The sequence below is a fragment of the Protopterus annectens genome, chromosome 8.part0 (assembly GCF_019279795.1).
Source record: "Protopterus annectens isolate FY-2018-M chromosome 8.part0, PAN1.0, whole genome shotgun sequence".
NCBI classification, from domain to species: domain Eukaryota; kingdom Metazoa; phylum Chordata; order Ceratodontiformes; family Protopteridae; genus Protopterus; species Protopterus annectens.
Window position 1 is genome coordinate 1897727722 of NC_056741.1, and position 23123 is coordinate 1897750844.

At 39.4% G+C, this 23123-nt stretch overlaps 1 protein-coding gene across 1 annotated transcript in view; it reads right to left on the reverse strand.

Annotated features, from left to right (window-relative positions):
• Positions 1–23123, reverse strand: part of TMPPE (transmembrane protein with metallophosphoesterase domain) — a 559872-nt gene that overhangs the window by 211801 nt on the left and 324948 nt on the right. The gene's annotated exons all lie outside the window — the stretch shown is intronic.

Genomic DNA, 23123 nt, shown 5'->3' on the forward strand with positions numbered 1-23123 from the left:
CTTGACGTGGACAGGGAGTCTCTACTCCATAGAAGGGGGAGTCTCTGGGACATAAATCTGTCCCACGAACAAGTCCTATTGATGTCACAGACCAGGTTGAGGTCACTCATGTGGGTTACTCTAGTGGAGCCTGACTTCCAGATATGCAGCAGTCCCATCAAGGCAGGGTCTGAGATTGCTTTGTATGCCAGAGGTCACCTCTGAGGAGTGTGTATGAGACTGAGTAGAGGGACGGGGCTTTTAGCCTATCTATGTAGGGTAGATGTTTGAGGCACTGGATTTTCCTGGTGAGGAAGCCCTACGGTCTCTCTACCTGCTGCATGTGCTTTGTGAGGTACAAGCCAAAAGGGACACTGCACTCGATAATGGGTCTTATAAGGGACGAATACAGGGATGTTATAACCTCCTTGTCTCTTGATGAGATACCCTTACTAATGAGGTGGGCCATGTAGAAAGCTTTCTGTACAATGGAGGCAATATGGTAGTCAAAAGTCAGTTTGCTATCAACCTGGGTGCCCAAGTCCCTCACAACCGATTGTGTGCTTAGGTTATTAATGTGATAATTTGTGGGGCTGTCACTCTCCCCAAAGGGGATGATGATGATGCATTTTTTGGCCTTTCAGTTTGAGGCCATATTTCTAGCACCAGTCATTTGTTTGGGTGAGACCCTCTTGGAAGATGTCCACATCACTAGGGGAATTGATGACAGCATCCAGCTTGCAGTAATCTGCAAACCTGGTCAGCCATAGCTCATTGGTTTTGGCCTGCACCTCAGAAAAGTATATCCCAAACAACCAAGGCCCCAAGACTGATCCCTGGGGTTCACTGCTCATAACAAGTCCAGTGTTTGAGGTGGTTTCCCCTATTTTGACTAGGTGGGTTCTATCAGTGAGCCAGTTTGCTACCCTTCTGGTAACATACGGATTGATGCCTAGTTGTGAGAGTTTATCATTTATACCTTGGTGGGGAATAGTATTGAAGGCTTTGGCCAGGTCAAGGTAGGTGGTGTGCATTGTCTTCCCCTCATCCATGGCTTTGGTGACTGTCTCAAAGAAGTCAACCAAATTTAATAGGCATGAACTCCCCTTGACAAAACCAAACTATGTGGGATCGAGTGTTTGGAGGTTGCCAATGTCCTTGTTAATGAGGTCCAAGATAATTTGTTCCATGGCCTTGCAGATCAAACTAATTAGACTGATGGTCTAGAATTTCCTGGATTAGTGGACGCTCCACCTTTGTGCAAAGGGATGATAGTGGCTTTCCTCCACTAAACTGGGGTGAAGCCCGTACTCAGACTTTTGCTGAGCAGGGTGCTTAATGCTGTTGCAAGTTCCTGCCTGAGTTCATGTAGGATGCAGCCTGGGATGTTTTCAGGTCCCATGGAGGCTGTATTTTTTGCAGTGATGACGTGCTCCCTAGAAATAAGGGGGGATGGGCAGGTGCTGAGGATATTCTGATTTACTGATGGGGGCAGCAGAGGGGTGAAGTTTTCACTGAAACTTTCTGCCAACAGGTTGGTTATTACCTATGGCATTTGTGCATGTGGTGTCCTTGACCACCAGTTCTGAGCATATCTGGGTGCTTCCTTTGAGACTGCAGACAAATGTGAAGAATGCCTTATGATTGTCTTTAGTAGATGTTGCCAATTTGGGCTCTAAGTTTGCTTTGGAGGATTTCACTAGTGCTCTTATTTGCTTATATAGGTAAGGACATATTGCTTACTAGGTAGGAGGACACTGTAGGGATGCTGCAGTGGTTACTCATGTTGGTTAATACCAAGTTCAATATATTATCACCTCTTGTGGGTGTGTCAACTAACTGGTTCAAAGTATTTGCATTGACGAAATCAAGGAATCTCTGGGCATTTGGTTTTGGCATGAGTAGCTCTTCCAATCTATGGTTGATTAGTTAAAGTCACCAGGGATCGGGGAAAAGAATTGAATCTTGATAGATTCAAAGAGGCCCAGATAGGTGTAGTGGGCATCTTGAGTCAATGTTGGGGGCCTGTACCTAGCTATGATTTGAATAGGGGTCTTGTCAGTGGTTAACTGCACCTGGAGTGTCTCCTGTGTGTCATACTGTTTGACCAATCTGGAGATGTGTATGTCTTTAATATACATTGCAGCTCCACCTCTTTTTGCATTGCTGCCCATGGTTTGGGGTCTTAACGTATGACAGGATAAGTAACCTGGTATGGCTAGGGTGCTCTCTGCAGCTCTGAACCATGTTTCTGTGACTGCACAAATGTCAGCATCTTCCAGGGTTAAGAATGCTTGCAATGAGTGCAGTTTCATGTTTAGATGCCTAACAATTAACAGCATGACCTTTAATTCGCGTTTTGAAGAAATTTTCATGTTGGTAGTTTTGACCTCATGGCATTGTCTAAAAAAGGCAGTATAGGGGAGGCAAGAGTCTTTGCCAGAAGCATGAAGACCAAGGGAGACAGATACAGGCCATCTCTGGCAAAGCACTGTGGTCTGTTGATCATGTCTTCCCAGGCCGTCAGGTACTGGATCCCTTTGGAATGATACCAGAAACTAAGCCAATCATTTACTGTTTGTATTGAGGCATCATTCTGGGTGATGGTGTAATGCTGCTTAAGGCTAGGAACATACCTGCCTGGGACACATATTCAGCAAGCGCAATCATCTCTCTCTCTCTCTTCATATAATCCAGGGCGGTACATCTCAAGTCATTCATGCCAACATGGACTATGACAGAGTCATAACAGTACCTGTTGTTGAGAGACTTGAGTGCATGGGTGATGTAGTGGATTCTGGCACCTGACAAACAACTAACTGTGACTTTCTCCTTATCCAGCCTGGTGAGGGGCACATCTCTGTGTCTCACAATAGAGTCTCCTATGACTAATATGTTGGGTTTATGTTTAGGCCTTTGTGGCTGTGAGACACAGGTGTGTGGCGTGGTGGGCAGTGGAGTTTGCATATGTTTTTGCCTTGGAGGTCTCTTTTGTTTAGATAGGTTGTTGTTAAGGACCTCCGCATATGTGGGTGGTATTTGAGGTGTGATGTTTGTGTTGACAACCTTCTCGGTGCCAGATATACTGGCTTGTGAGGGAGACAGCACAGACTCTAGGTTCTTAATATAACTGCATCTTTCACAAATTGTGTTCCTAGGAGGTAGTAGTATAGGGTTGCCCATGTACATGAGGCAGTTGCTACACTGTCTCAGGATGCCCACATCAACCAGACTGCCAGGAGAAATCATAGGGAATTCTTCATCCTTATTTGGCAAAACCTGAGGGAGAGAGGCCAGAGAGAGCTAAGGAGATAAAGGGTGGAAGGTCAAGAGGAGTACTACTAAGTGATCACACAAGTGCTACTAAGGGAAAATTTGTACCTGGAATACCTTGCAATGGGTTTATAAAACAGAGCAGCTGTGGTGGGTTATGTACAAACAAGCCCAAACCAGCTCAAACGTGGGGTTTAAATACCACAAAAAATATAAGATTCTAGTAACACAGAAATCTAGTCTCTTTGCCAGGAAATGTGCTAAAGATGAGGAACTACACTGTTGGGATACAGCTGTATCTAAGGGACAAAATGTCAAAATTATCTGTTCAGCTATGGCGTACAATAGTGCGACAGTCCGTGGTGCTGGGCAATGAGCAAACAAGCAGAAACCCACTCAAGGGTCAGGGATTAAATACCATAAGGTTAAAACCTAAAGCAACTTTTAAAAAAAGCTCAAAAGAGCCAATGAGATGCTTACTCCAAGCCTTAGACCAGCCAGCCTTTACCAGCCAGGGATCAAATCAGTACAATCCTCTCACTAGAGTGCAGAAGGCCCCTTTCTAATCCAAGATGCCCTGGAAAATGTGCTCAAACGAAACAGCCACTACAAACAAACAACCAGGCACAGAAACAGCAACCCTGAATCTGGACTATGCTACAGCTACTGGCTACACTATTTTAGGCAGAAAACACTACAGAAATGTTTACCACAGCAGGAAAAACAGCAGTGAGACACTAAATAAATGTTTTAAACAAAATGAGCAAGAAGACTAGAGAATGCTTTACCTGCAAATAAATCAGTTGTATGATACACTCCTTGGCAGGAAAATCAGAACAAACAAACAGATACTTAACAAATGGAGAAAATTTCCAGTTAATACCTTTCAAACAGAGATAATGGCTAAAAAAGCTTTACAAACAGTGAAAACAGTAACTAAAATGATTTTAACAGGCCCACTAAGGCAGACAATTGCAGTATAACAGTGCAGTTTGTTTATAGTTATAAAATACAGTCAAAAAGTTAGCAGCAGACAATAAAAAGTGCAATAAATATTAAGAATAAGCAAGAAAACAGGCAACTTATGGGTTTTTAGGAAGCTCACGAACCTCTAGTCATCTGAAATTTCAGGAAGGATGACAATTTTCAAAGATGTGTTGACATGGCTTACAATAAATTCTATTTGTTGTGTTGGAACCAGCTGACATTTCGGGAGGTTTACCATTATCCCCAAATCCACTAACAGTTGGAGTACTAGATCCAAGTGACGTTTGAGAAGATGCTTGGAAGTAGCAGTTAGAAGTCAATTGTCCAGACAAGGGAAAACTTAGATCACAAGCAGACACAGCTGCACTGCTACCACTGCCATTATCTTGGTGAACACCCTGAGGGCTGTGGTGAGACTGAAAGGCAGGGATCTGAACTGACAGTGTAAGGCTCCCAACTGGAAGCAGTGAAATCTGCTAGAGTGCTTCCCTATTTCCACATGATAGTAAAAATCCTTGACATCTATGGAGCACATCCAACTGTTCTTCCTCAACAGAGGTAGAATTAATTGAAACTTATCTGTAATTTCATCTGCTTTACAAATTGATTGAGAAAACTTAGATCCAAAAACAGGTCTTTGGTCCCTTGTCTTTTTTTGCCACTAAAAAGAATCTTGAATAGACTGTGGACTCTAACTGACCTCAGGGAACTGGCTGGATGACTCTTTCTAACAGCCTGAATAGCTCTAATGCTGTGATCTCCCACTGATTTGGAGAAACATCAGAGTCTTTTGTAATGCTTTTCCAGGCTTACAGGTGTTGAAATAATTGTCCCCTGGCTATATCCAGAGTGCAGCAGTCTGGCACCCCTTCAGGAACTCTGGAACAGCTTGTAGGAAAAGGGGCCCTGGAAGCCCTGATTATGTGGACCACCTCTATTCCTTAGGTGACGTCCATTAGATTTACCTACCCTCTGCCACAAAGAGGCCTACCAACCAGAGAGTAGTGGTAAGGAGTCTATCTTCCAAAACCACATGTTTTTCCATGACCTCTTTTTCCTGGAAAAGGGTCTTTGAGTGGTGGAAAAATGGATGACTACTGTAGACATAGTCTTACCATCTTGCTGACTGCTGACTAACATGTCTTTGACTTTGGGTCCAATGCTGAACCATCATATGGGGCACTAATAAAAGGTGTCTTGAAACTTTCTGCAAAGTCACAAAGAAGCATACAGGCATGACAGTGCATAGTAATGCGAGTACCTATTGTTCTGGTAGTGCCATTGGCTGCATTAGATAACAGACAAAAAGCAACAATGGAAGTTGACTTAAGGGTGGTCAGCTGGGAGCTCACAGTCAATTGGACATCCATAGGCAAGTTATCAGAGACTGACTTACAGAGTTCCTTAACTAAATCTCTCTGAAACCTCATCACATGGGCCAAGTAATTCAGCAACCTAAGAGCAAAAGTTGCTGAGGCATAAGTCTGCTTCCTAAACCTGTCCATCGCCCTGGACTCCCTGTTACAGAGATGAACAGAGGAGCTTTCTTCTGAAAGTTCTTTCTTCATGGCTGCTGCTACCATGGTCGTATATACCAGAGGAACTTTGCTCCAATCAGGATCCTTCCATGCCCTTTGTGCCATGAAGTTAATGAGAGGGTCAGCGGGTGGTACCACCCAAGGCAACGATAGGCCGGAACCAAAGGCTTCTAACAACACAAATTCATCAAGAGAGGGAACTTGGGTGGACCATCCCCTTCTTTGCTTCGTAAATTCAAGGGCCTCACCACAAGTGACATCTTCAGAGGGAGATCAGGGAGAACTTTCACCTTCATCTAAATCTGTGCCTTCTGTGACATACTCTGCAGTTGAGTATATGTGCTTCTGTTTGCATGTCTGTTTCCTGTGAACCAATTCTAGTGGGGAATCAGAAGGCTCAAAATCAGACAGGGAGCTGATGTAGCAGGTAGCTTAGGAAGCTTGTGGTTACGACTGACCCTGTCTGATAGGAAGATGAGAAGAAAAAGTAGCAGCAGCACAGTCTTGTTGGGGTTTGGGTGGAACAAAACTGGCTGGACATGTCTTCGCCTTACGTAAGTCTAGGACCCTATGAAAAGACTTGAAGGCTGAAGATGCAATTGGCTCCAAGAATCAGCTCCCATTCAAGGATGAAAGAGATTTATCAGTGCCAACGCACATTGGCCCTGAAGTTACTCTCAAATCTGAACTGTCGAAAGCCGATGCTACGAGGGGACTCTCTGTGTCAACTTGTCCTTTTCGGCCACAGCACTAATGCTTCAGCTAGTAGTCTCTTCTCAAACAGATAATCTCGGAGTTGAGATGGAAAGGGATGTACCAGGGGTCAAAGTAACTAAGACTGTCAAAACTGAAGAAGATGCCTCAGTGCAAGATGGAGCCAAGAGAACTGGTACCAGGGAAATAAGTCATGGGTAAGCTGGGCCCGTGCTCAGTGTGCTAACAGCAGATGGCACCAAGACAACCCTAGGTTGAATCTGCATCTTGAGGAACTTCCCCATCATCCTATCAACATCGTGTTCTGTGAAGCTCCAAGATGACAAAGTGTATGATACCACCGAAGGTGGATGAGAATAGCGCTTTTCTTGGGGAACTGGGGAATGCAGTCTCAGGTTGACAGGTTCCAGTGAAAAACGGGCCTGAGGAGAAGGAGACTGGCACCAAGGAGCTGTTGGTTCCATTGTGCAAGTAACCTTCAGGTCAGGACCAACTGGTACTGTCATTTCCAGTGATCTTTTGCGGGAAATCTCTGTCTTTTTTAATGTGGCTTTCCTTTTTTCCTTGTCTGGGTTATTGGGTACTTCTTCAACTTTATTATTTTAGTTAACCCTATCTGCCTACTTAGCAAGGTACACAGATGAAGGCCCAGCTGAAGTGGGTGCCCCTGTCTGCGGGGGGAGTAAACCTTTATCAATAAGCTTCTCCCACCTTCCTTGTAAAGCCCTAGAACTGAAAGCTTTACATAACTGTCAGTCTATTTCTAAATGGGCAGCAACCAAACAGTAGACACACATGAGGTGAGTGTCTTGACAGGGCAACCTGCACTCACACTGACTGCATTTTTTAAAGCTCTCTGAATCTGACACTGTCTATTCGAAGAAACTCCCTTTAAGAGGGATAACAATACAAGTTCAACTACTACAAATCCTAGCAAATTATTCCAATATCTAACAGAAAAACACAGTAAACCACACTGAATATCCTAACACTATGACTGACATAACAAGACTAGTATAACACTAAGAATTACTTACTGTCCAATACTAAATCTACAACTATACCAAAGAAAGAATAACTTCCCTGCAAATATCTTATCTAAAAGAGATAAGCTTAAAAGCCAGAAAGGGAATATTTCATAAAACAGAGAGCTAAACACCTGGTAAGGGATGAAGAAAAAGAATTCACAAATAAAGATATAATGTTTCTATGAAGCACCCTCGCACACACATATGGTACCTTCAGGCAGTAAAAGAGATCTTGGGTACTAGAGTGCAGTACTGGGAATTATAGGTAGGGGAGAAGAGCCCTGGTACCATAAAAGCTTCAAAATCGGTGCAGAGATTAGATCCTGTTGGATCAGAGAACCCTTACATTGACTCAAGCAAAAATGCATGACACTGGATCTAAACCTATAATTTCTCACCCTTTCAACAAAACATACAAAAATAAGGGGGATGGAAGGAGGGACCAGCTGCAGTAGCATGATCATTCAAATATCTACTGTTACAGCAAGTTTACTTGCACAACTGTACTATGCTAATCAGTTAATAATTGCAGCAGTAGCCTCATCTGTATGGGTAGGCTATCATAGCTTATACTGACTGAGAAGAGGAAGGATGAGGGCATAGTAGCCCCTGGAGAATGATCCTAGCAAAGCCTGCTCTAGACCAGAAGACATAATCTAGCTTTTACAGTGCCTATACAGAGGACCAAGTTGCTGCTTCCAAAATACTTCTAGAATCCATTCCTTTCTAAATCTAAAAAGCAACAATTGAAGCAAAAGCCCTAGTAAAATGAGCCTTGACCCTGCCTGAAATAACAAAAGTTAATAGCATGAGACAACTATTTGGAGATAGTCTACTTTCACATTGGTTTTCCCTTTTTTATTGTCATAAGAAATTAATAACTGTTCAGACTTTCTGAAAGTATTAGTTCTGTAAAGATAGTATCGGAGTGGTCTGTAGACATCTAGAGTTTAGCGAATTATTTCTCCCTCATTTTTAGGTTCTGGAAAGAAGACAAGGAGATGGGTAACGTGGCTAAAAGTAAACTCGGATACCATTTTAGACATAAATGAAGGATTAGTTCTTAAAGTCCTATCTTTGTGGAAAGTGAGATAAGGCTGACCCACCATATGAGCTTGGTATGCAACACCCCTTTCAAAAACAATTTTTCTTGAGATAATTGCATTTAAAGGGGGGTTGACCTACCACAAAATCTTAACTCATGTAATCTTTTTGTAGTGGTTAGAGCAATCAGTAACACTGTTTTCCATGTTAAAAACATCAAGTCAGCCTGACAAGCTTGTTTAATGGAACAAGAATTAGTTTTTTTTCAAGATCCTAAGGAAGACCCACCCATTTTCTAAGAGGCTTAGCATGCAACACCCCTTTCAAAAACATTTTCACATAACATTACTGCATTGAAAGACGGAGATCCATGGTTAGACATGCTGAAATGGCCTAAAAATGAACCTTGATAGAGGAATAACAAAGACCACATGATAATTCATGCAAATACTGCAGAACCATAGCAATAATAGCTTTAAAAGGGTGTTGTTTCTTGTTTTGGTACAAACTAGAAAAACATTTTTTTTTTATTTACTAATATACAGTTTCCTACTAGCAGGTTTTCTTGCTTCCTTTAATGCCTGTTGCACATCCTTAGAAAATAGGTGCCCAAAAATATTTCGATTCTTATAGCTGAAATTATTTCAAGCTGGGATGTAACAGGCTTACAACCAAACTTTCAAAGGCTCGAGTGTAAAAGTTGTGGGATCAAAAGGCAGTTTTCAAAGTTGCACAATGACTAACTGGATTAATACAACTTCATAATAATGAATGTAAAGCTTGATTCGTTATTATGAGTTCAGCATTGTGAATGGAGATCGCAGTACTGTGAGAATCAGTGAACTTACCCCTTTCCTCACTGTAGTGCGATCTCAAGAGTTGGAATATATAATTTGCACGAGGTGTGGGGGTGCAGCTCCCCACATGGGGGGGTGCAGGGGTGCTTGCCCCCCTGCTAAAACATGAAAGGACATATGGACTTTTGAAACCAGAAGTTGGGTATGTCAAATGTCGTGTTTACAACGTTCAACATTTAGGCTGGATTTTGTTTTCATTTTTGGGATTTTAATTCATTGTTTTGACAGCAAAAAATGTTGCCTTTGAGATTTTAATAGTAAACCGTTGTAATAACTCCCCCACCACCACTTTGTGTGAATCAATCTAGTTTGTATGGAAGCTTATGGTAATTGCTCTTGGCCATTTCCAAATGAAGGGAGAACCACTGTTGCCTAGGCTAAAAGGGACATGATCACTGGAGAATCCTTCTGAATCTCTAGAATAACCCTTGACATCAGTGAAAAGGGTGAAAAAGCATACAGGAACATTCCTGTCCAAGGAAATAAAAATGTATATGTTCTCCAGACCTTCTTGCAAAGAGTCCTGGAGTCACTACAGCTGGATCACTTCCTGGAAGAACTTCTGATTTAGTTTCCATCGGTGAAGGTCTGTCCTGGTACTGCTCAGCTTGTTTGTCACCAAATGTTGCTCTGACAGGATGTAAGATGCCTGTAGAGTGAGGCAGTACTGAAAAGCTATATCCCAGACTACTCTGCTTAGTCTGTACAGAAGGTAAAATTTGGTTCCCCTCTACTGTTTATATACCACATTACTATACTGTGTTCTTGTTTGTCTGTTTTGCTCTGTCTTTTTTGTTCCAAAGACCTAGCACTTTTACTCCCATAGATAGCACCCCAAGCAAAGTATGAGGCGTCTGTAGTTACAGACTGTGCTGGAGGTGGAAGGGAAAATGGGAGACATGGATTCAGATAAAGCTGGTCTCGCCACCAAAGTTGCTTTCTTTTCCCAAATCCAAAAACAAAAATCTAGAATGTAAGGGGACATTAATACTGGGACCATACTGATTTTAGGGAACACCGAATTTTTGTCATATGGACTCTAGCTAAAGAAAACATGGGAATCATTAATGCCATGACTCCAAGCAGCCTGAGAAATTTCCTTGCTAAGGCCTTGGTTTGAGTGGAAAAAACTCAGGAACAGATCTAGATTTTCCTGAGGAAGAAAAGCTCTTTGAACTGAGGAACTTAAGAGACACCTAAGGAAAACACTCCTATAAGGAAGTCAAGCAAGAATTTTGGATGCTCTTCTAAAACTCCAGTCTGTGCAGATCATCTCTCACCCACATGAGAGATTTCAAATACTATGAAAAGGATTCTGTGAAGATAAGCAAGTTGCCTACATAGGGGAAAATGTGAATACCTTAACAGTCTGGAGTAGGCAATCCCTCGAGCTAAACACGTCGTGAATATCCATACAGCTGTGGATAACCTAAAGTGCAACTCAGAGAACTGAAATGTGATCCAAACAAAGAAAACCATAGGAAACGTTTGAAATCAGGTGCTACATGAATGTGATAAGCAACTTTTAAATCTACAGTCATTAAAAACCTAAGAGGTAACATTTTCAACTTTGAAACTTTCACAAACTGGACTGGTCTCCATGAGGCTTCTTTTTTAGGCACCAGAAAAACATTCACAAATAAAATCCTTCTCCATTCAATGAATCACCCAGAGTTAGCAGATGCTGAATAACAGGAGGGAAAAAGAAATCTGATCTGGTGGATGGACAAGAATCCCATGACGAGGAGGGAGACTGCCATCTGCATCCTTGATGAATCACAAGTCCTTTTCTGAGGCTATCCACTGCGAGAAATGGAGGGCTGGATTTTGGGGAAGAATTAAAGGCCTGCCAGGATGGGACGTGTTGGAGGGGGGAGTCTGCAGATAATCATTTAGACTTGATAGCCTGTATTTGTTTCTGGGTGGCTTCTCCTTTCTTTTTGGAGCCCCTTGTCATTGTTTTTTAAAAGTCTGTTCAACAGCAGCTTATCTTGCTTTTTGTCAGTTGTTGCCAATGTAGCTTAGCTGTAAAACCCTTGACAAATTTGGAAAATGAAAGCTGAAAAATATGAGAAACTCCCTGAGCCAGCTTTCCTCTCATTACCCTTTTTAAGGACCTCTGCAGCAAATGGTTCAAATACAACAGCTCTATTTAAGGGAAATAAGATAAAGAAAAACTAAAAAATATAGTAACGTACAAAAATCACAATTAAAGCCCTATCTAAACACTTGAAAACCATTACTAAAGCAAACTTTGATTAAACAGGAACTTGACAATTCCTCCTTTAATTAAACTGAATTTAGATAACATAACCTTCAATAAAAATACATAATCCCATACTATTGAGCTTTCAGGATATTACTGGCATTAAAAAAGAACTGTAATATTGTTGAGAGAACATTTACAGCATGTGTCACAGTATGTCCTACTGCAAAGGGGAAATTAGAGATTGCCAACTAAAAGGCATGCACAAAAGAATAAGGAAACCAAAGTAGTGAATACTGTAAAGAAGATAAAAGAACTGGAGGCAGGATCTTTAGAAAAGGGAAGGAGCAACTTACATATAAGAAGAGAAATTTAAGGGTAGGCAGGAACTGAGCAATTTATATAATGTTGGAGTAAATGAATATTGTAAAAAATAAAAGTATATGTATACTGCATGAAAATAAGGTGAAGGTTGTTATGGCTGGTTTCTTTTTCTATTACTGTACATGTAGTTATGTCACTTGTTAAAGAATGCTTCTAGAGTACACCCATTTCCAATATGCCATCAAAGAAAACAAGGCCCCTGTAGGGAGCCTTGGTAGTGCCTGAAACTGGTTTACCACAGTGAGCATAACAAAAAGGCAATAACCAAGGACAACCACTTGGAACTAGTCTGTTTTGAGGTGGGTTGTCCTTTCTTAGTCTCAAAATAAGAAATAAATATCTGATCAGCCTTTTTAAAGGACTTGGTTCTGTCAAGATAGTACTTAAGCTGCCATGCACATTAAGAATATGAAGAATCCTTTCTCCTTGATTCTGAGTCAGGACAGAACACTGGGAGATCGAGGCTTGATTCAAAGCAAACTCTAAATTAATAACCAAGAAAGAGGTTTGCAATGCGAACCAACACCAACTGGCACTACCAGCATGATATCAAAACTGTTTAATAAATAACATGGTTAAGCACTTCCATTTCGTCAAGTAATAAAACTTCATCAGAACACTGTATTTTAAAACATGTCACATTTAAATACACAAAGCAAACAACTGTATTCCTGAATTCATTTAAAGGTGTACACCATTAAAAAAGTCCCTCGTTCTTCCCAAATTTTCTAAAAACTATATTCACAACTCCATAATCCAAATATAAACCATACTATCATAATTGTGTGTGATCCTATAGCTTTAGCTGACCTAAATGAGACATTCTCATTCAACCTAGGGGTAACAATCTAAGTTACCGATAAAGTTCCCAGTACTCAAGCAAAATCTCTCAATTACCTTCCCAATGGGGGTATATTAACTTTTTCTATAATTCCAAACCTGAACTTTTCAAAACCTACACATATTTCACTGTGTTTGAAAACAGCGCTTTTAGCACATATGGTAGACATATCGTAAATATGCTTGTATATCCTTTTCTTAAAATTCCCTTCTGTTTTCCTGATATAAAAACACAAACAAGAAGAACATTGTGCTATATATACAATGGCCTTACTAAGACAATTTCTGGCTTGCAAGTAAAGTTCCAAGATCATTCTCCACCCTCATACAATACCCTTCGTAAATATATAGTCAACAGTTACAATGATCACATTTTCCAGTCCCTTTTACTTTATCAACCCTGTTGGTACATGCCATTCCATCTTTTTCAAAATACTTTTTTAAAGTTCTAGACGTTTTGTAAACAAAACAAGGATTTTTACCTACTACTAGGGGAATGGTGGGTTTGATTTTTTTTAGAACATTCCAACTCTTTTCAATTACCCTTTTAAATGTTTCTGAACCAATGCTGTGTTGGATTACATATGCTCTTTCATAAGGGCCTCTCAATAGTAAACCTGAATTAAACATATTCTGCTTAGTGAAGTCACCAATTCCTAAAAGAGGTTTATACTGTGTGCCCACTTTCCAATAATGACTTGGGCTATTTCCTCAGTTCATTTCTTAGGGTACCCCCCCTTTAAATATTTCCTGGAGTTTGTGCATTTCTTGGATAAAAACTTCTTTGGTGGAAATCATACATGCTAGTCTGATACATTGACCTTTTATCAGTTTTTTTTAAAAACCTTAGGGGGTGAAAACTGTTAAAGTGTAAGTATGCATTACTAAAAATCAGTTTCCTATAGATAGCAGACTGCCAGTGATGGTAATACAAGTATCCAAATAATTTATTTCCTTCCTATCAAGTTGATATGTAAAATCCAAGAAATTAGCAGTATGACTGAGTACATAAATTAAATCTTTTAATGCTTCTTCATGTCCATTCCATAAGATAAAAATGCTTTCCAGGAAATGTAAATAATGTTGACAGAATCTATAACAGTCTAATTCAATAACATAACTCAATTCCCAATGAGTTAAAACTAAATTAGCATAGATCAGGGCACATGCCATTCCCATTGGTATCCCTCTTGTTGTTTAAATATTTTGTCCTCAAAATAAACAAAATTTTTATCCAAGATGAGTTCCATAAAATCCATTATAAGATGGAGGTCTCTTCCTTGAAGGAAAGGGCATCTTAAAAGACTCTCGAAAGAATTGCAAACTTTCAATTTTTGGAATACTGGTAAAAGATCTTTAACATAAATGGTTACAAAAATAGATTTTCTTCCCAAAAGTTCTTATCTAACCTACTTAAAAGATCAGATGAATGCTTTAGTAAATAAGTAAACCATGAATACCCAGGTTTAAGGAGTCTATATTATATTCTCAAAAGCCGACAATGTCGAATCCAACAATGACGACACGAGAATAGCGAAAGTGCAGAACATCGAACTGGTAAACGGAAATCTCCATAAGGGAAGATTTCCGTTTACTTCAATGTAGTGTGATCTCGGAGTTGGTATATTTATGTAGCGGGGGGTGTGGGGGCACCCCTGCCTACACCCTTTAGATTTTCTTTTTTTTTTAATTAATTTTTTCTGAACAGTCGAAATTTTAATGGTTCAATTCGAACCATTAAACTTTCGATGTTCTAATATAGACTCGGTTTAAGCATATGATCCACAAAAACAGCCAGTGATTATGTTTTTGAACCTTGTGCAGAAACTATAAGGTCTTAGTGGGGGGTATAAATATATTTGTGTGTTTTTGGAATACTAAATATGGCAGGAATTTTAGGTGAAATGTTGATAATAAAATGAAATAAGTTGGGCGCTGTCACATAAGGAGATATTGCCAGTCCAGCTAACTGGAATTTTGTAAACAGTTAAATATCATTTGCAAATGTAAACATACTTTCATGTAAGATGCTTGTGTTAGAGATGTATTAGAACTGTATGTCATATTGTGCAGACATGCTGAAGAGATATTTTGTAATGTACTGAGCAGAAATGTATATACACTGTTGTAACTGTTTGGATGTATATATTTTAACAATGGAAACTGCAACACAGGAGCTTCATTTCAGAAAATAGCTGAAAAATTAAATTACATTCTGACCACGGGAAAAAATGGATTGTCTTTCAGTTTCAGTGCAGTGGCAAACACAATGTCTAGAGCTAGAAGCTTTTTGTATTGCCTTGGAAGTGTTTATTGTTTTATGACTTCCAGGATCTGCCTTAGATCTAGGAAGGGTCCTTTTTTGTGTATTTCACAGGTAGATGCTAAATGCTACCAGCTGCATCAGTGGGGGTTTTCACCTGGGATAGTCAGATGACAAGTGATGTTATTCTGCAAGCTATCACAACAGTAACATTTGGGATATTAATTTAAGAACTCTCAGAGATTGAGCATTTTTATTTTGTCTTTGACCTGACAGCATCAGCTAGAAGACCCATTCACCACATATGTCTTGTTGCTCTGTACGTAGGTTAACTAGGGTACAGTAATTTCTCTTAGATACAGTCAGGAATATAGTGAAGTACAGCTTAGATGTTTTCTTTATTTATTTGAGACTGTCCTCCAATGTTGTTTTAAATATTTCCTGTGATTTTGAACTCTGAAGAAACTTTGACTATATACCAATTATTTTCTTCTTGTTTTATTATTTACTATTAACTATATGTAAACCTTTCATTATGGCTGATAGTTGTGGGACAGATTTAATTTCTGAGAGTATTTGCATATTCATTTGGTGACACTGTGTAGGCCACTCCTAATGGCCTTGTTCTTGGTCAAACTACCATTTGCATTGATAGTAACATTGCACAGTAAAATTGGACACCCTTTCTCAAGGGCCTTAAAGTAGTTGATAAAGATGTGGCTGGCTGCAGTGATAACTACCTTATAGTCTGGTTAGAAGGGGGCACAGCTAATAACCTGTGCCAGCCTTTCCCAGGTGTGTGTGTGTGTGTGTGTGTGTCAGCTACTTCAGCAGGGACACAAAGCACTGGTTAGACAGAGAGGGTGCTGGAGGTCTTGGCTTGGCCACTCAGCTGGGATCTCAACTCTATAGCTGTGCCAGTGGGGAGTCTTATTGCGGATCTGGAGAAAGACGGAGAAACCAGCCCCAGACTGACTGTGGTCTCTGTGTGCTCTTAAGGGAAACTGCACTTGGAAATTCTGTGTGTGTACTTGTCATCCTCCCAATGTAAGTCCACCACTGGTGCTAGTGGTGAGGATTGAGGCTCCTTGATTACTGGGCCAGTGTTGGGTAATCACAGGCATTAATAAACCATGAAGAGTATGGTCTTCAAATTGAAAGTCTATTTTCCTATAAGCTATATCCACCTTATTCCTAGAAAGCATAATGCATATAAAATCATCTTGTAGGATCTCAAACATCTTGCTAATATAGTGTATATTATGAAATAAAACCACTTCCCTACCTTTATCTGGTTTCAGAACCCTAACAGATTTATTACTTAAAGTGTATAACAAAGATTCTTCTTCAAAGATTGAGCCTACATTTATCTTTATTTGGATCTGCAAACCTGTGTATATCAGATTCACATGATTTCTCAAAAACTAACACTAAAGGGTGTAACATAGGATTAAAAATACTTTTCTTTTTACACTTTTGACTTAGGTTTGCATGCTGCCAACAGTCTGGCTTGAATAAACTAGCTAGATTTATTTTCCTAGTGTTCAATTTAAGTTCAATGATGGCATTTACAACATCAAATTTAAAATGTCTTAGTTGGAATAAACTAAAATGAGTTGTTGAAGAACTATTCACATGGGTATAGTTGAATATATTAAAACCTTTTTGGGTCAATAAGTTTCCTCCAAAGTCTTTATTAATCAGTGTGTCTTCGTTCTTGACCCTCCTCTTGTTGTTAAGACATTTGGTATCCTCAATTCCCTTGATAATTGGGTTTTTAATATCACTGAGGTCCCAATTCCGCTTGTTTTCTTCTATTCTTTGGGACCATCTGAGTGGTGGGAATTCTAAAGGGTCATTTAAACTTCCTAAATCAAAATAATTCCTTTCTATATTAATCTCATTATCATTCCCCCTATTATGTTGGTGGACAGTTGCTCGTACACTGTTGTAACGGTGAGGGTTATGGTTACTTTTGTTAGTCTTAATTGGATGAGCCAGATTTTCCCTGTACTGTAATGTGTCCTGTTAATTTTCTTATCTACTTTTTAAAACTGAGAAAACAGGAATGGCAAGTCAAAATGAGTCCAAAATGCTGTTTAATAAAATGAAGTGCTTTTCGTTTGCTTGCAAAGCAAACTTCATCTGAAGTTTGCTTTGCAAGCAAACGAAAAGCACTTCAATTTATTAAGCAGCAGTTTGGACTCAGTTTGGCTTGCCGTTCCTGTTTTCTCAGTGGCCGTTGGTTTCAGTACTTTTTAAAACTGTCATAATATAAGTTTCATAACTTTTAAATAATAAAGTTTCAGTATTTTTTTAAGCATCAATCTCTTTGTAAGTACTGGAACAGAATCATTGTTTCACAAAACAATCAACTTCATGAGCTGTAAATTTTCTTGTTAAAAAAAACACATAAAACTTATCATAAAATGCACTATTCTTGTCCAGTACATTAAGAAACTTGTTGAACCATAATGTCTGTGGAACAATGTTCCGTTTAATACATTCTAATAAGCAATTATTGTCTAATTGCGGAGTTTTTATTTTCATAAGTTTTTTCTCAAATGTACAAATCATATCTGCCAACCCAAAGTGCTCGGAGCCTAGAGACAAAAGCTCAGAACCCACAGTACCATTCTGCAAAATTGAAAATGTGTTGTGATGGTGCCAGGAGAATAACCAGACCCTAACTAGAAAACCTTTTCCATTTGCCAAGACTAAGATTTTCTTGTAGCAGGTTTTCTTGCCTCTTTTAGTACCTTTTGCATGTCCTTTGAAAATAAGTGCTTAAAAGGTATTAAAATTGAATTCCATAAGGAGCTAAAAAGAATGTTGCTTGGGTAACAAGCAGGCGACTACAATTATTTTTGGAGAGTGCTTCTGAATCTTCAGAATTATCCTAGATGTCAGTGGAAAGGGTGTAAATGCATAAAGGAACATTCCAATCAATGGCAATAAGAAAACATCTGTTTTTTGGGCTCTGATTTGAAAGGTGGAAAACAGAGCTACTTCACATATTCTCCACAACTGCATCAATTCTGGGAAAACAATCTTGTTCAATTTCTGTTCTTAATGGCCTGTTCTGGTCATGCTCAGCTTATCTGCTACTAAGTTTTTCTCTCATGGAACATAGGTTGCTTGGAAGGTTAAAGAGTGCTGAAGAGCAACCTCCCAAGCAATCACAGCCAGAGTGAATTGAGGTTATGATCTTCTGTACCCCTTGCTTGTTGATGTACAACCTCATTGTGACTTTGTAGGTAATTACCTGGAGAGGTCCTGGGGATCATAGATGTTCTAGAGATGTTAAAGCATGGATCACAGTCAACACCTATTTGACATTTATGCGCTTTGCTCTGTCTGACGAATACCACAGGCCTTGCACCTTCCCCTCAATGAAACTGCCCCCAAGCAAAATCTGTGCAATCTGCAGTTTCAGTTTAATACAGCACAAAAGGGGAGACCTGCATTTACTTGTATTTGTAGTTTCCACCATTTTTTTTCAAAGCTCAAGATTAGATTCAGAAATTCCAGAGGATATAAATGTGTGGTCCATCTGTTTTTTTTTTTTTTTTGAAACCACTGAATCTTTATCATGTGTAACCTGGCAATAGGAATCATGAGAATTATACAGTGGATATAAAAAGTGTACACATTCCTGGACTGCGGTGGTGGTGCTGCAGTAGTGTTGTGCCTCATAGCAAGACGTTGTCCCGTTCGATTCTCAGCTAGAGTGTCTTCTGTGTGGAGGCATACGTGAATGGGGCATGCCTTCGTTGAAGGTTGTGCATCAGGGCTGGTAACCCGGTACGTAAAAATCCACTGCCAATCATTAGCGGACCGGAGTTCCGCTGTGGCGACCCCTAACTAGGAAAAGACGAAAGATACAAACATTCCTGTTAAAATACCAGGTTTTTGTGATATAAAAAAATGAGACCACAATAAATCATTTCAAAACGTTTCCCACCTTTAATGTGACCTATAACCTGTACAATTCAATTCTAAAACAAATAAATCTGTTAGGGGAAAAATATAAAAAAATAAAAAAAACGTACAATACGCTGGTTGCATAAGTGTGCACACCCTTAAACTAATACTTTGTTTTGTGTGCACACCCTTAAACTAATACTTTGTTGAAGCACCTTTTGATTTAATTACAACATTCAGTCTTTTTGGGTACATACCTGCCATCAATTAAAGAGACTCTGATTAACCCCAAATAAAGTTCAGCCGTCCTAGTAGGATTTTCCTGATATTTACTTATATTTGCTTGCTACAGCAAAAGCCATGGTTTGTAGAGAGCTTACAAAGCATCAAAGGTATTTTATTGTTGGAAGGTATCAGTCAGGAGAAGGGTACAAAAAAATTTCCACAGCATTGGATATACCATGGAACACAGTGAAGACAGTCATCAAAAAGTGGAAAAAATATGGGACAACCGTGACATTGCAAAAAACTGGACATCCCTCCAAAATTGATGAAAAGAGAAGACGAAAACTAGTCAGGGAGGCTGCCAAGAGACCTACAGCAACACTGAAGAAGATGCAGGAATTTCTGGCAAGTACTGGTTGTGTACTACATATGACAACAATCTCCCGTATTCTCTATATGTCTGGACTATGGGGTAAGGGTTGCAAGATGGAAGCCTTTTCTTACACAGAAAAACATCCAGGCCTGGCTAAAATTTGCAAAATATACATCAAGTCTCCCAAAAGCATATGGGAAAATGTGTTATGGTCTGATGAGACCAAGGTTGAACTTTTTGGTCACAATTCCAAAAGGAACATTTGGCGCAAAAACAACACTTCGCATCACCAAAAAAACATCATCCCCACAGTGAAGCATGGTGGTGGCAGTATCATGCTTTGGGGTTGCTTTTCTTCAGATGGAACTAGGGTTTTAGTCAAGGTAGAGGGAATTATGAACAGTTCCAAATACTAGTCACTTTTGGCCCAAAACCTTCAGGCGTCTGCTAGAAAGATGAAGATGAAGAGAAATTTTAGGTTTTAACACAACAATGATCCCATATATACATTCAAATCAACAAAAGAATGGCTTCACCAGAATAAAATTAAGTTTTGGAATGGCCCAGCCAGAACCCAGACCTAAATTCAATAGAAAATCTGTGGAGTGACCTGAAGAGTGCTGTGCACAAGAGATGCCCTTGCAATCTGACAGATTTAGAGCGCTTTTGTAAGGAAGAGTGGGCAAATATTGCCAAGTCCAGATGTGCCATGCTGATGGACTCCTACCCAAGAAGACTGAATGTTGTCATTAAATCAAAAGGTGGTTCAACAAAGTATTAATTTAAAGGTGTGCACACACAACAAAGTATTAGTTTAAACGTGTGCACTTATGCAACCAGCATATTGTATGCTTTTTATTTTTTATATTTTTCCCCTAACAGATTTGTTTGTTTTTCAATTGAATTGTACAGGTTATAGGTCACAGTAAAGGTGGGAAATGTTTTGAAATGATTTATTGTGGTCTACTTTTTTATATCACAAAAACCTGGCAATTTAACAAGGTGTGTACACTTTTTATATCCACTGTATATGCCATGAACCCCATGATCCTGAGTTACTTTCTGGCTGAAGTCCGAGAATGAAATGAGAAGCTCATGTATATAAAAATGTACCTTCGACATCCTAGAAAGGAAATCTTGAGTGATGGGGTCAAGAAGGATATCTCAATGTTTATCTGGAATCTTATATTGGTCAGAGGGGGTTCAAAAGGAGAGATGATAAAATCAGCAAGTAAATGAGAGTAGTATTGCTAGAACTGAAGTCCTCCTCAAGCCTTGGTGAGTACCTTCACAAGGTGGACAATGTTTTTGCAAAATCTCACCAAGACAACACAGGGGAGCACTTTATAATCTCGAAATACTGAAACGTCGAATTTCAGTATTTCGAGACTATAAAGCCAAATGTTTACAATAGCAAAAGTTCATAATCGCGAATTTGAATATCTCGAATTCAAGGTTATGACCTTATGCTACGTAATGTCCAGGATTGTGTGTTGATGGTGCCGTGTGTGGATCTAGGTGTTATGTCAGGTGAGTGTTTTGTAAGGGTTTTGAGTGGTAGTTAGAGTGTATGTGAGTGTGCTGATAAGTTTGATGTGTGTGTGAGGGACTGGAGAATGTGTGTGTGTGAATTTGCTTTTGTTTCCTGTTTGTGTGATCTCTGAGTTAGTATATATAAGTAGGGGGGTGTGGGGGGCATTTATGTGTGTATGAGTTGTGTATGTGTGTAGTTTTGTTTATGTTGTGATGTGGGTGTTGTGGTGTATGTATGGTGTAGTGTGTGCGGTTTGTTCGATGTTTTGAATTTCGCGGTTTTGGGTTCGGGGTTTTGTTGTTTCAGTGTTTTGTGGATTCAGTTTCATGGTCTCGAGATACTGAAATTCGACATTTCAGTATTTTGAGATTATGAAGTGAATCCCAACACAGATATAGATTGCATTTTACATTGCATATATCATGGACAGAAGTAGGTTAAAAAATAAATACAGCATGGTGCACAAATCCCAGATTAAAAAGTGCCCAATCATGGTACGCACACTTGTGCCAGGACTGGAAAAATGACAATGTAGAATCCTCAAGACTTGGAAACATTATTACAACTGAGTTAGGCCAAGCTCAGGGGAGGATCCCCCTCTCCATTGTAGAGGGAAGTCCATAAAAAACTGACAGGCCAACAAAGAGCCATAAAGATGATACATTGGACAATTGAGGATAAGAAAGAATGTATGTTTTACTAGTATGCAAGAATCCCAGAATTTCTACACAGAAGATATTCAAAAAGATTAAGAAAGAAATTAGAGGAAAGAAAAATACTTGCACAAAAAAAACTGTCAAAAGCTTCAAATGCAAATTTGTTTTCACTAATACAACTGAACCATGAAAACATTATATAGACCAAGACATTTTGGCCTGTTGAAGCGACTGAGGAGGTGTTAAGATGTAAAGAACAAAACCTAGATGTTTTTGAAAGTTATAAAAAAGAAACGTGGACATGGGAAAGAAAGAGAGATCTGACATGGTGCAGTTTTTATGCAAAAGAGAAAGCCAACCTAATCGATATGAAAAAGCCGCTCCAATGATATTTGGAGAGAAACACAGGCAAAGGCACCCAGATATGGAAAATTTCACAATTCAAAAAAAAAAAGATCACAGAAGGGAAACGTAGAACAGAAGATTAGTAAAGCGGAGGTTAAAAAAATAGAAGCTGAAGTTATGGTATACGTGTGAAGTGAAGGATTTAGGGCAGAAAGTCTAACTTATGTCATAACATGATGGAACAATGAGTCCCCCAAAATCAGGTGAAACAGGTGGAGTGGGAGACATGTGAATTAGAAATATGGAAATAAAAAGACATTTAATATGGTGCAATATCTATGCAAAAGAGAAAGTAAAACTAATCAATACAAACAAGCAGCATCAAAGATATTTAAAGAGAAATACAAGCAAAAGCTACAACATATGAAAATTTTCGCAATACAAAAATAAGAAAACAAATTGGGGAAAGTAGAAAAGAGAATTAGTAAAGGAGAAGTTAAAGAAATAGAAACTGAAGTTATGGGTTATCTGTGAAGCGAAGGATTTACTCTAGAAAATCCAACTCTGGTACCATCATAGGATGATGGAACAATGGGTCCCGAAATTAAGGAGAAACAGGTGGAACAGGAAGCATCAGATCACTTGCCACATGAGGATACTCCGGAACCTTTAGTAGGAAACTACTATAAAAGTTCAAGTAGAGTTGAACAGCAAGGGTAGGAGCAAGAAACAGTGGCACCTCTGATACAGTCAGTTCTGTGGAGTTATAGGACATGGAGTTCCCATATGAAAGAGCAATGGATGATGCAGGATGCAGCTGAAGAGAAAATGTCACAGGAAGACTTTGTGGAACTTTAAGTAGAATGCCCACAGGAAACCAGAGAACAAAGAATGTGCCCTCAGTTTAGAAGAAAATGATTTAAAGGAAATGTTGCTCGACTTAATAGAGATGG